At 47.0% G+C, this 13,796-nt stretch overlaps 1 protein-coding gene across 8 annotated transcripts in view; it reads left to right on the forward strand.

Moving 5' to 3' along the window:
* LOC109905947 (janus kinase and microtubule-interacting protein 1) overlaps positions 1–13,796 on the forward strand; it is a 75,622-nt gene that overhangs the window by 12,442 nt on the left and 49,384 nt on the right. Inside the window, exon 1 of one of the 8 annotated variants that reach the window (XM_031789968.1) lies at positions 6,434–6,830. The exons of 6 other annotated variants lie outside the window; for them this stretch is intronic. The gene's annotated coding sequence lies outside the window, so the exon portion shown is untranslated. Of the gene's footprint in view, positions 1–6,433; positions 6,831–13,796 lie in introns of those variants that run through there. One more of the 8 variants, XM_031789972.1, reaches the window with a different exon arrangement.

The following is a 13,796-nucleotide window of genomic DNA, read 5'->3' on the forward strand; positions in this document are numbered from 1 at the left end:
GGTATTGTGTGCAGATTGATGAGGGAAAAAAATATTGAATCCATTGAATCCAAGGCTGTAACGTAACAAATCTGTGGAAAAAGTAAATGGGTCTGAGTGCTTTCCGAATGCACTGTACATACTTATACTGCTAGGTGATGTTCAATTACGCAAACGCTCCTGCTATTCAAACATTCCCATAGTCAGTCCAAGTGTGCTGTGGGTGTTGGTTTTTTACAGTGAGTATGCAGCTGCATGGATTGTCCTGAACTCCTGCTGGACTGATGAGCAGGCAGTTACCAGTTATAAGAGAAAAAGGGAAGCAAAAGGAACAGGCTAGGACCCAAAGCTCTGAAGGTTTTTTTGTCACATTCAGTCCACTTCAAAGGGCCACAGGTTAATTGGGTATCATCCATATTCAATGGCCTATTATTAGGATATAGGACTGCTGTATTATGCATTATTATGCCTAGTTTAAAGGGGAGGCTTCATGCGCTGACCATAAGGGCTGGGTAGATTACTTTCTAAATGTAATCCGTTACAGTTACTAGTTACCTGTACAAAATGTCAATAAATGTTATATCCCAATACATTTAAATTCCAATAAAAGTTATACCCCTTGATCTTCAAGAATAGGACTTGAAAATAAAGATTAGCCAAATTGTTTTACCTGAACATGACCCCAAAACTAAGGGTTTATTAGCCAGCCCTACCCATGTTGTTTATGATTTTGTTGTCATGGAGGGCTGATTGTGCTCATTGATTCGAGTTGAAAAATAAATTCTGTGCACATGGAATGGCATGCTTTGAGGCCTACTGAAAAGTGCTATATACATGTGAACAATGAATGCCATATGCTGCATTTGCTATAGGCCTATTGTTTTCCTATTTGTTGGTGACACATCTTGATAATATGCAGCTGTTTAAAGGGCAAATCCACAGATGAAACTATAACAAAACGGTTGCTGAGGGATGGGCCTGGATGTAGCCACTCTCAGATGAATAGTGTGGTGGTTCATTTCTTTACTATCAAATGAGGAGAGACAAACTTAGCACACAAGTCAGAGTTATACTTAAACTAAATCTTTAATAGTGAGAGCTTAGCAATAGTGATGCCTGGTCGACGAATCACCGTCTCTGATAATCCGTTGAGAGCGCCAGCACAAAGGCTACTGAGATCTTTTATAGCAAAGATCCAACCACCTAGTCTACATAAACCACAGATGTTTGGAACGAGTCACAAGGTGAGACTTTTGAAATGAGAAAGGAGTATCCTGTAGCAAGATAGAATTTGCTATAAATTATCGTTCAGTTTGGCCCCTAAAACAAGGTTCCGATCTCGTTCCTGGTACTCATAAAACAAAAACACCAACTCGACCAATGGCATAAGTCAATTGTCAACTCCAGATACTCCCATCTCAAGTAAAACCCTTTCTTGACCCCACTCCTGGACAAGCTCACTGAGGGGAGTGAGCCTCTAGGTCATACACTATCCCAGGATAAGTGCAACATCAGAGATGACATACAATGGTTCCATACACTACCACACACATCCCCCAATGCCAAAGGAGGGAGTGACTGTCGCACAGACATTGTGGAGACAAGTCTCTGATTTGTGGTCAGAACACATTTAAATGTGTGCCTTTTTTCAATGCTGATTTTAATGTCATTGAGAAAACAGAAGTGTCAAATATTTTTTTCGTAAACATCCTTTCCATAGGCGGAAATCCCAGGGGGGACACGAACCCCCCATCCTGGGAAAAATAATATTAATAATGCGCAATGAAAGCACTTGTGCTGATTATGGACACTTAATAGCGTGTTTTTAAGTTACAAAAGTTACAAAAGATTGCGACCCCCCGCCCTTTGCCTCACAATGGCTTGATCCACTGCCAGTTCCTTATCTGGCAGGTAACAGAGGGTTCGTATCTACTTTTTGAAAGGCACTCAATGCACATAACTGACGTGAGGTTATTCCAGTCAATCGCGCCATAGCAATGTTTATTTTTTTTGTTGGCAGGGTTTACACACACACTAGCTGAATTTGCAGAGCTAGCGGGCAAACATTAACTATTAAGCTAGCTAGTACCTATTCCATTTATGTGGCGTCGTCAAAGATGGAATCTTTGCTATCGTCAGTTTATTCCAAGATCAGCATGCAGCTGTAGTGCTTCAAAGTCCCTGTGATCAGGTTAGAGATAAACTGAACTCCCAACTGAACAGAACTACACTCTCTTCTACCATTGTCTTAAATATCTTTAATGGTCTCATTGCAAAAACGAAATTGTCGCTATGGGACTTTGAAGCACTTGTGCTGATCTTGGAGTAACCCGACAATAGCAAAGTCTATAGCAAACACCACAGAAACGGAATTGGTGCTCGGTAGCTCTGCAAATTCAGCTATTGTTGGAAGCCAGCCAATATGAAACATACTATATTAATAGTATGACATATTAATATGACAAAAGGTTGCAGCATATATTGTGTAAATGGTGAACTCACACAGCTGTCAACTCTTGTCACTGCAATCCATTTCACATTTGCTAGCTACCTTTTAGATCGAAGCCCATATAGAATGATAGATGATAAGATGATAGAAGCCCATCTCCTACTGTAAATAACCTACACACTGTGTGTGTGTTTGTGCAGCTAGCCAGCCTGCCAGGTAGAAAAAAGTAAAAAGACAGACATCAGAGTATTTTTCAGTACACCAAAACACAAAGTAAGAACCCTAGTAGCCTAATATCTCAAAGACTAGTTGATAAAATGTTCATTAGAAAGAAGTGAAATGCTAATGGAAACATTTCACAATGATGTCATTAGGCAGATCAGGCAACAGAGGGCACACAGACAGCAGAGCTGGGGACAGATGGGCAGGGACAGACTGACAGAGACTGATAGGCAGGGACAGACCGACAGAGACTGATAGGCAGGGACAGACTGGCAGAGACTGATAGGCAGGGACAGACTGGCAGAGACTGATAGGCAGGGACAGACTGGCAGAGACAGAGAGTCTCAGGTAAGTTTGTTGAGTCTTTGTTTGGCAACATTATGAAAGGTTCTCTTTTTTTAGACTTGTAAAATAGGGACATAATTGGAAAATGCCATGGATTCCCCCACTCTCAACTTAAACTCAACCTTGTTGCCAGCTGCACCAGTATAGGGGACAGTGGCACAGCCACGGCAGGACGAGGTGTCAACCTTGTTGCCAGCAGCACCAGTATAGGGGACAGTGGCACAGCCACGGCAGGACGAGGTGTCAACCTTGTTGCCAGCAGCACCAGTATAGGGGACAGTGGCACAGCCACGGCAGGACCAGGTGTCAACCTTGTTGCCAGCAGCACCAGTATAGGGGACAGTGGCACAGCCACGGCAGGACCAGGTATCAACCTTGTTGCCAGCAGCACCAGTATAGGGGACAGTGTCACAGCCACGGCAGGACCAGGTGTCAACCTTGTTGCCAGCAGCACCAGTATAGGGGACAGTGGCACAGCCACGGCAGGACCAGGTGTCAACCTGGTTGCCAGCAGCACCAGTATTGGGGACAGTGGCACAGCATTGTCCAGTTACCTCAGTGATGGCACAAAACCATATCAGTCACACCCACAATTTATAGAACTGTAAACTCTTGCCAACAGAGTGTTGACGTTTCAAGAGAGATGGTTTGGTGATTTCCCCTGGCTACAATATAATCCATCAATAAAAGGAGTGTTGTGTTTTCACTGTAGCCAAGGGTTTTCAAGCCAGCCATCTTTTGGCCAAAGAGCAGATGCTGCCTTCATTAGTGCAGGATTTAGGAACTAGAGAAAAATTCATTCATTGTAAAATTCAAAACTGCCAAACCCACCACCACTGTGTAACTGTAACAGCACACCAGCTAAATCCAATCAGTCCCCAGTTATCCAGTGCGTGGGGTAAACAGCAGTGACAAAATGACGAAAGCTACCTTCCACTGTATGAGAAAGCAACAACATTGATTGAATCCATTGAGACACACTCAAGACGATTTGCTGGCAAAGCAGTGGATCACTATAGGGCAGAATCTTTTTAAGTGTTGGATGGTGTGGAGGTTCAGTTTGACCAGGACAGTCTAAACATTCTGTAAGAGTTGGAAAGAGTGCTTCTCATGGGGTAGTTGGATGAGTCTCTAGATCAGTACCCTGAGCTGAACATAAATTATCTTTCAGTGCAGTGCAGAGGGAAAATATCTACCAGCAATGTGTTGGATCCATTGAAACCCTCAAACATATGTTTGTTTCTTTTGTTCAGTAGTGTGTATAACAGTGGTTCTCAACCTTTTTTCGGTACTGGAACCTCTGCATATTTTGAGGCAAGGTTTTGAGTGGTCCTCAGTGACCTCCACCGCTCTATATTATATGTAAAGTTACTGGAATCCCTGCATATTATGAGGCAAGGTTTTGAGTGGTCCTCAGGGACCTCCACCCCCTCTATATTATATGTAAAGGTACAGGAACCCCTGCATATTATGAGGCAAGGTTTTGAGTGGTCCTCAGGGACCTCCACCCCCTCTATATTATATGTAAAGTTACTGGAACCCCTGCATATTATGAGGCAAGGTTTTGAGTGGTCCTCAGGGACCTCCACCCCCTCTATATTATATGTAAAGGTACTGGAACCCCTGCATATTATGAGGCAAGGTTTTGAGTGGTCCTCAGGGACCTCCACCCCTCTATATTATATGTAAAGTTACTGGAACCCCTGCATATTATGAGGCAAGGTTTTGAGTGGTCCTCAGGGACCTCCACCCCCTCTATATTATATGTAAAGTTACTGGAACCCCTGCATATTATGAGGCAAGGTTTTGAGTGGTCCTCAGGGACCTCCACCCCTCTATATTATATGTAAAGGTACAGGAACCCCTGCATATTATGAGGCAAGTTTTTGAGTGGTCCTCAGGGACCTCCACCCCTCTATATTATATGTAAAGGTACAGGAACCCCTGCATATTATGAGGCAAGGTTTTGAGTGGTCCTCAGGGACCTCCACCCCTCTATATTATATGTAAAGGTACAGGAACCCTGCATATTATGAGGCAAGGTTTTGAGTGGTCCTCAGGGACCTCCACCCCTCTATATTATATGTAAAGTTAGTGGAATCCTTGTGCTGCTGAATACGTTCATTACACTTTTTTATTTCATGGACCCCTTGCCATTACACCAGGGACCCCTAGGGGTCCACCTACCCTGTTTGAGACCCCCTGCTGTATAGTATGATATATGTTATTTTGTTTAGTAGTTTTTAGTACATGACAGTACACTTACTAATTATTTATTTAATTTAAAATGGCATACTTTGTGTGACATACTTGTCCATAGCTGTTATTTGAAGAGTTGAGACACTGGCTGAACAATAACTAAGTATTTCTGAAGGATATTTTGGTTGATTTGTTTGGGTTTTTCATTGAAGTAGTTATTTCACTTTTAGAACTGTACTTATTCTGAGCGTTTTGTTCTTGTTAAGATGTTGTAATAGACTCAAACCAGCGGCACATATTTAATGATTATATAAATGAATCAGAAAAAGTTAAATAAAAAGGTCAGTTCAGTGCGTAGACCAACTTTCTGATGGTCCACCTACTGGCCTTGCTTGGTATTGCTGGTTGTAAATACAAATACCTGCATACATACTGGACTGATAAGGAACACTGCTATAACTATTATTAGTAGGAGTATTATAATGATTTAAACATTTTAACAAGTTGGGACAACCCTTCATTGAACTACTGTACCTATCAATTATCCAGTAGTAGTAGTTATGGTTCCTCAATATACATTTAACATATTACAATTTAGGCTATGTGTTACAGCACTACTTTTGGTGTCCCCCTCCGGAATTGCTCTTGAGAAAATTTCATGTAATTGTCCCCTCCAAAATTGATATCAGATTTTCGCCCCTGATCCTTTCTGAATTTAAAAGTAATCCTCGAAGTATTTCAAAAGTATCTGTAATCCGATTACAATATTTTAGCTGGTAACGTAAAGGATTTAGTTACCGTTTTTGAAATCCGCGCTCGAATCCCCGAGCTGATAAGGTAAACATATGTTGTTCTGCCCCTGAACAAGGCAGTTAACCCACTGTCCAGGGGCCGTCATTGAAAATAGTAATTTGTTCTTAACTGACTTGCCTAGTTAAATAAAAGGTCAAATAAATAATAATAATAAATAAAACAAATCGCACATTTCTTAGTTCTGACTAACACATGAACCCGACATCATAGGCTACTATCCAGTCTTAATAGCTGGGGAGCGTTCAGCAGGACGTTTTGAACGTTCAGATATACGTATGTTGGTTCTATGTAGAACAAATATGCCTCTCCGATATACGGAATCACGTTAGCTCTATTCACGACATTTCTATCTGCAACGTTCGAAAACGTTTGGCAACTGAACGTGGCCTTGGGACGCTGGATGAAACGTTTTGAAAGCCGACGTCATGTGTAGGCGTGGCGTGTGACAGCGTGCCGGGTGTGCCTTGAGAAACCCACAGCAGAACAGTAAATCCAGTCTGGCTACCACGTTAACGTTTTAGTGGAATTTAGCCTACATTTTGCTCAACGTTACCCTTTGCTGCTAGTTAAAAAGGGGTTAATTAATAGCAGGCTATTTGAGAGGATAAGTTTGTAACTTACCTGCCCGACTGCGGAAAAAAGAGAACGCCCAGCTGCACAGCATCTCTCAAATCGAGGTGAGGTGTGCGCTCTCTCTCTCGGACGGATGCCGAGGCACCGCTGCCGTAGTGAATGAGAACCAGTCAACCAGAAACGTTTGACATCTCTGTCGGAGCTCCAAACAGACAAGGCTACCTCCCACTTGATGACAGACAACATTTAAGTAAGTGTATATATTGGCCAGTTGGTCAGCCCCACAGCTCTGCCGGCTTATAAATGTGTGCTACCTGCGCAAACTCTGACAGGCAGGCAGACTGGATTCTACAGAGAGCGACGTCCTCTGATATCGAGGTAGTGCTGGCATCGCCTCGCTGTATGGATACATGCGTTTACATTGTATCTTCTGTACAGAGTCCGTGTAAATCACTGTCTAGACTGCGGATGTTGCAACACGACCATAATAGTATAATATACTGTTCTTCAACTTTTTAGAGACAGGCATATCGGTCATGATGCTGTGGTCTGCAGTCGGTGGCGGTTAATAGCTGATGTGCTGGTGACATGTCCATTTACAGCTACAGATGTTGAAAAATAAGTTGTGATTTATGGGTCTGGACTGTAGCCAACAACGGCTTGTTAAGGTTGTGTATTACAATGGCTAGTAGCCTATATGACATTGGTGCATGGCATATGGTAGCAAGGCAAAATACACCCGATCATTAGTTAGGCTTTAACATGCTCGTTATGTTACCCATGGATCACCAGCCACAGTCGGTTAGCTACAGGGTGGAAATGACACGAGCACCCGTGGGGCGTGATCCTCAGACCGGTCAGCACGCTCGAGACTCTGGTATTTTGCATGTGCTTATTTGCACGTCATGGGCTGTGCTCTTCATCATGGCACCCACCCATGGCCAATGGTGGAACATTGTGTTTTCATCAGAATGACAGCCTACTACTGACTGATGTGGACGGTTTGTACAGAGCTCCACACAGCCGAGGGCGTGGTTGGACACACATGCCAGCCTGTCAGACCAGCAGCTTAACCCCCCCCCCCCCCCCCCCCCCCCAAATCTCCCAGGCATTCGGGATGATTTGACAGGTCATTAGAGTTGGCCTCTCTGCCGGGTCCCTGACAGTAGCCTGCACCCCTCCACCACGCTGTCGAACAGGTTTAGTGTTTGTCGAGAGTGAGACTAACCTACACTACTGTACCTACACTACACTACTGTACCTATACTACTGTACTGTACCTACACTACAGTACCTACACTACACTACAGTACCTACAGTACTGTAACTACACTACTGTACCTACACACTACTGTACCTACACTACTGTACCTACACTACCCTACAGTACCTACACTACAGTACCTACACTACACTACTGTACCTACACTACTGTACCTACACTACACTACTGTACCTACACTACAGTACCTACACTACTGTACCTACACTACAGTACCTACACTACAGTACTTACACTACCTACACTACAGTACCTACACTACAGTACCTACAGTACCTACACTACACTACTGTACCTTCACTACACTACAGTACCTACACTACTGTACCTTCACTACACTACTGTACCTACACTACTGTACCTACGCTACAGTACAGTACCTACACTACAGTACCTACACTACACTACTGTACCTACACTACAGTACCTACACTACACTATAGTACCTACACTACTGTACCTACACTACTGTACCTACACTACAGTACCCACACTACAGTACCCACACTACAGTACCTACACTACAGTACTGTACCTACAATACACTACAGTACCTACACTACAGTACCTACACTACAGTACCTACACTACTGTACCTACACTACACTACTGTACCTACACTACAGTACCTACACTACAGTACTTACAGTACAGTACCTACACTACTGTACCTACACTACACTACTGTACCTACAGTACTTACACTACTGTACCTACACTACTGTACCTACACTACAGTACCTACACTACTGTACCTACACTACTGTACCTACACTACAGTACAGTACCTACACTACAGTACCTACACTACAGTACCTACACTACTGTACCTACACTACAGTACTGTACCTACACTACAGTACTGTACCTACACTACACTACAGTGTGTAGTGGATTGTGGTACGGAAACATCGACCTAGAATAGGGCAACATCTGCCTGCCCTAGACTGTTTGCTCTTTCCTCCTGCCCTAACTCACCCCTTCTCCTCTAACCCTCAAGCTCCTGACAGTAGTCCCCCTTCCCTGTTATCCCTGCCCTTCTAATACATTTAGTATTGCCCTGCTCCGCCTTCCCTCCCTCAGAAGTACTCTCTCCTTGCTTTCAATGCTGGGTCTGTATCCCTGTTCCTCACCTCTGACCTCCTAGCCCTCTCTCCTTAGCCTTGAGAAGGGTTAGAGGTAAGAGAGACCCTCCTAGAAGTAATCTAATGAAAGCAGTGGTGGGTTTCACACCCACAGACAGTCAGGCAGCAGTGTGGAGTGGACATTTAGCCCAGTGCATTCAGATTGTGAGATGGAGAGGGGGGGTGAGAAGCGGGAGATGGAGAGAATGAGAGAGAGGGCGAGGCTTAACGAGATTACTGGATGCTCTATCATCTGTGTGTGAGGGGATGAGGAGGGGCGGCTACTGCTGACACACACAGCCAGACACCGATAGACAGACAAACACACACAGACACAGCTAGACAGACAGTCACATGATGGTCCTACCAATGATCACCCAAACGCTGCCTATTAACACAGAACAGCCACACCTCTGCTGTATGATCGCACCCTCTCCTATATAAGTCCCATCCATTGCTGCATCACATTCAGCATAGAAGTCCTTTTAAATAGACTGCATGGTTAGTGTTGAGGCCTGCGCCCCCTCCCTTCACCAAACACTGCAGCGCCCATCATGACTTGGACTGTTGTGATTATAGAGTTGTTTGTATACATGGTTGCTGTGTGTGAATGACTAGACGGTAGTTATGTGTTTGTATTGGTCCAGTCATTGTGTGTGAACATGGCTGTCAGTGTGGTGTATGGGTACGGGATCATTTTATGAGAGTATTGTGTGGTTTTGACAGTATTATGGTTGTTTGTTGTTTTTGAGTGAGTAGCATTGCAATTATAGTGTAGTTGGGTTTCAGTGTGGTGTGTGTGAATTGGCTTGCTGGTATGTTTTCTTGCCACGTTACCCTGCCATGCAGTTACCCAACCTCCCAGCCACTTAACCATAGTCAGTGGTGTAAAGCACTTAAGTTGTACTTTAAAGTATTATTTACTTAAGTAGTTTTTTTGTACTTTATATTTTTGACTACTTTTACTTCACTACATTCCTAAAGAAAATCATGTACTTTTTACTCCATACATTTTCCCTGACACCCAAAAGAATTAGTTCCAATTTGAATGCTTAGCAGGACAGTAAAAAGGAGTGTTGGAGTGTTCCCCTGGCTGTCAAAAAAAGTTAGCTTTTACTTTTACTTTGTACTTTTACTCAAATATGACAATTGAGTACTTTTTCTACCACTGTACTTAAGTACATTTTACTCAAGTAATATTTTACTGGGTGACTTTCACTTTTACTTGAGTCATTTTATATTAAGGTATCTTTACCTTTACTCAAGTATGACAATTGAGTCCTTTTCCACCTCTGACCATAGCCCTGTAGTTACCCATCCTCTCAGCCACTGAACGGTAGGCCTATCGTTACCCAACCTCCCAGCCACTGAACCGTAGGCCTATCGTTACCCAACCTCCCAGCCACTGAACCGTAGGCCTATCGTTACCCATCCTCCCAGCCACTGAACCGTAGGCCTATCGTTACCCATCCTCCCAGCCACTGAACCGTAGGCCTATCGTTACCCATCCTCCCAGCCACTGAACCGTAGGCCTATCGTTACCCATCCTCCCAGCCACTGAACCGTAGGCCTATCGTTACCCATCCTCCCAGCCACTGAACCGTAGGCCTATCGTTACCCATCCTCCCAGCCACTGAACCGTAGGCCTATCGTTACCCATCCTCCCAGCCACTGAACCGTAGGCCTATCGTTACCCATCCTCCCAGCCACTGAACCGTAGGCCTATCGTTACCCATCCTCCCAGCCACTGAACCGTAGGCCTATCGTTACCCAACCTCCCAGCCACTGAACCGTAGGCCTATCGTTACCCATCCTCCCAGCCACTGAACCGTAGGCCTATCGTTGCCCATCCTCCCAGCCACTGAACCGTAGGCCTATCGTTACCCATCCTCCCAGCCACTGAACCGTAGGCCTATCGTTACCCATCCTCCCAGCCACTGAACCGTAGGCCTATCGTTACCCATCCTCCCAGCCACTGAACCGTAGGCCTATCGTTACCCATCCTCCCAGCCACTGAACCGTAGGCCTATCGTTACCCATCCTCCCAGCCACTGAACCGTAGGCCTATCGTTACCCATCCTCCCAGCCACTGAACCGTAGGCCTATCGTTACCCAACCTCCCAGCCACTGAACCGTAGGCCTATCGTTACCCATCCTCCCAGCCACTGAACCGTAGGCCTATCGTTGCCCATCCTCCCAGCCACTGAACCGTAGGCCTATCGTTGCCCATCCTCCCAGCCACTGAACCGTAGGCCTATCGTTACCCATCCTCCCAGCCACTGAACCGTAGGCCTATCGTTACCCATCCTCCCAGCCACTGAACCGTAGGCCTATCGTTACCCATCCTCCCAGCCACTGAACCGTAGGCCTATCGTTACCCATCCTCCCAGCCACTGAACCGTAGGCCTATCGTTACCCATCCTCCCAGCCACTGAACCGTAGGCCTATCGTTACCCATCCTCCCAGCCACTGAACCGTAGGCCTATCGTTACCCATCCTCCCAGCCACTGAACCGTAGGCCTATCGTTACCCATCCTCCCAGCCACTGAACCGTAGGCCTATCGTTACCCATCCTCCCAGCCACTGAACCGTAGGCCTATCGTTACCCATCCTCCCAGCCACTGAACCGTAGGCCTATCGTTACCCATCCTCCCAGCCACTGAACCGTAGGCCTATCGTTACCCATCCTCCCAGCCACTGAACCGTAGGCCTATCGTTACCCATCCTCCCAGCCACTGAACCGTAGGCCTATCGTTACCCATCCTCCCAGCCACTGAACCGTAGGCCTATCGTTACCCATCCTCCCAGCCACTGAACCGTAGGCCTATCGTTGCCTATCGTTACCCCATCCTCCCAGCCACTGAACCGTAGGCCTATCGTTACCCATCCTCCCAGCCACTGAACCGTAGGCCTATCGTTACCCATCCTCCCAGCCACTGAACCGTAGGCCTATCGTTACCCATCCTCCCAGCCACTGAACCGTAGGCCTATCGTTACCCATCCTCCCAGCCACTGAACCGTAGGCCTATCGTTACCCAACCTCCCAGCCACTGAACCGTAGGCCTATCGTTACCCATCCTCCCAGCCACTGAACCGTAGGCCTATCGTTGCCCATCCTCCCAGCCACTGAACCGTAGGCCTATCGTTACCCATCCTCCCAGCCACTGAACCGTATGCCCTAGCCACTGAACCGTAGGCCTATCGTTACCCATCCTCCCAGCCACTGAACCGTAGGCCTATCGTTACCCATCCTCCCAGCCACTGAACCGTAGGCCTATCGTTACCCATCCTCCCAGCCACTGAACCGTAGGCCTATCGTTACCCATCCTCCCAGCCACTGAACCGTAGGCCTATCGTTACCCATCCTCCCAGCCACTGAACCGTAGGCCTATCGTTACCCATCCTCCCAGCCACTGAACCGTAGGCCTATCGTTACCCATCCTCCCAGCCACTGAACCGTAGGCCTATCGTTACCCATCCTCCAGCCACTGAACCGTAGGCCTATCGTTACCCATCCTCCCAGCCACTGAACCGTAGGCCTATCGTTACCCATCCTCCCAGCCACTGAACCGTAGGCCTATCGTTACCCATCCTCCCAGCCACTGAACCGTAGGCCTATCGTTACCCCATCCTCCCAGCCACTGAACCGTAGGCCTATCGTTACCCATCCTCCCAGCCACTGAACCGTAGGCCTATCGTTACCCATCCTCCCAGCCACTGAACCGTAGGCCTATCGTTACCCATCCTCCCAGCCACTGAACCGTAGGCCTATCGTTACCCATCCTCCCAGCCACTGAACCGTAGGCCTATCGTTACCCATCCTCCCAGCCACTGAACCGTAGGCCTATCGTTACCCATCCTCCCAGCCACTGAACCGTAGGCCTATCGTTACCCATCCTCCCAGCCACTGAACCGTAGGCCTATCGTTACCCATCCTCCCAGCCACTGAACCGTAGGCCTATCGTTACCCATCCTCCCAGCCACTGAACCGTAGGCCTATCGTTACCCAACCTCCCAGCCACTGAACCGTAGGCCTATCGTTACCCATCCTCCCAGCCACTGAACCGTAGGCCTATCGTTACCCATCCTCCCAGCCACTGAACCGTAGGCCTATCGTTACCCATCCTCCCAGCCACTGAACCGTAGGCCTATCGTTACCCATCCTCCCAGCCACTGAACCGTAGGCCTATCGTTACCCATCCTCCCAGCCACTGAACCGTAGGCCTATCGTTACCCATCCTCCCAGCCACTGAACCGTAGGCCTATCGTTACCCATCCTCCCAGCCACTGAACCGTAGGCCTATCGTTACCCATCCTCCCAGCCACTGAACCGTAGGCCTATCGTTACCCATCCTCCCAGCCACTGAACCGTAGGCCTATCGTTACCCATCCTCCCAGCCACTGAACCGTAGGCCTATCGTTACCCATCCTCCCAGCCACTGAACCGTAGGCCTATCGTTACCCATCCTCCCAGCCACTGAACCGTTAGGCCTATCGTTACCCATCCTCCCAGCCACTGAACCGTAGGCCTATCGTTGCCTATCGTTACCCATCCTCCCAGCCACTGAACCGTAGGCCTATCGTTACCCATCCTCCCAGCCACTGAACCGTAGGCCTATCGTTACCCAACCTCCCAGCCACTGAACCGTAGGCCTATCGTTACCCATCCTCCCAGCCACTGAACCGTAGGCCTATCGTTACCCATCCTCCCAGCCACTGAACCGTAGGCCTATCGTTACCCATCCTCCCAGCCACTGAACCGTAGGCCTATCGTTACCCATCCTCCCAGCCACTGAACCGTAGGCCTATC

This window comes from Oncorhynchus kisutch, linkage group LG15, assembly GCF_002021735.2.
Source record: "Oncorhynchus kisutch isolate 150728-3 linkage group LG15, Okis_V2, whole genome shotgun sequence".
NCBI classification, from domain to species: domain Eukaryota; kingdom Metazoa; phylum Chordata; class Actinopteri; order Salmoniformes; family Salmonidae; genus Oncorhynchus; species Oncorhynchus kisutch.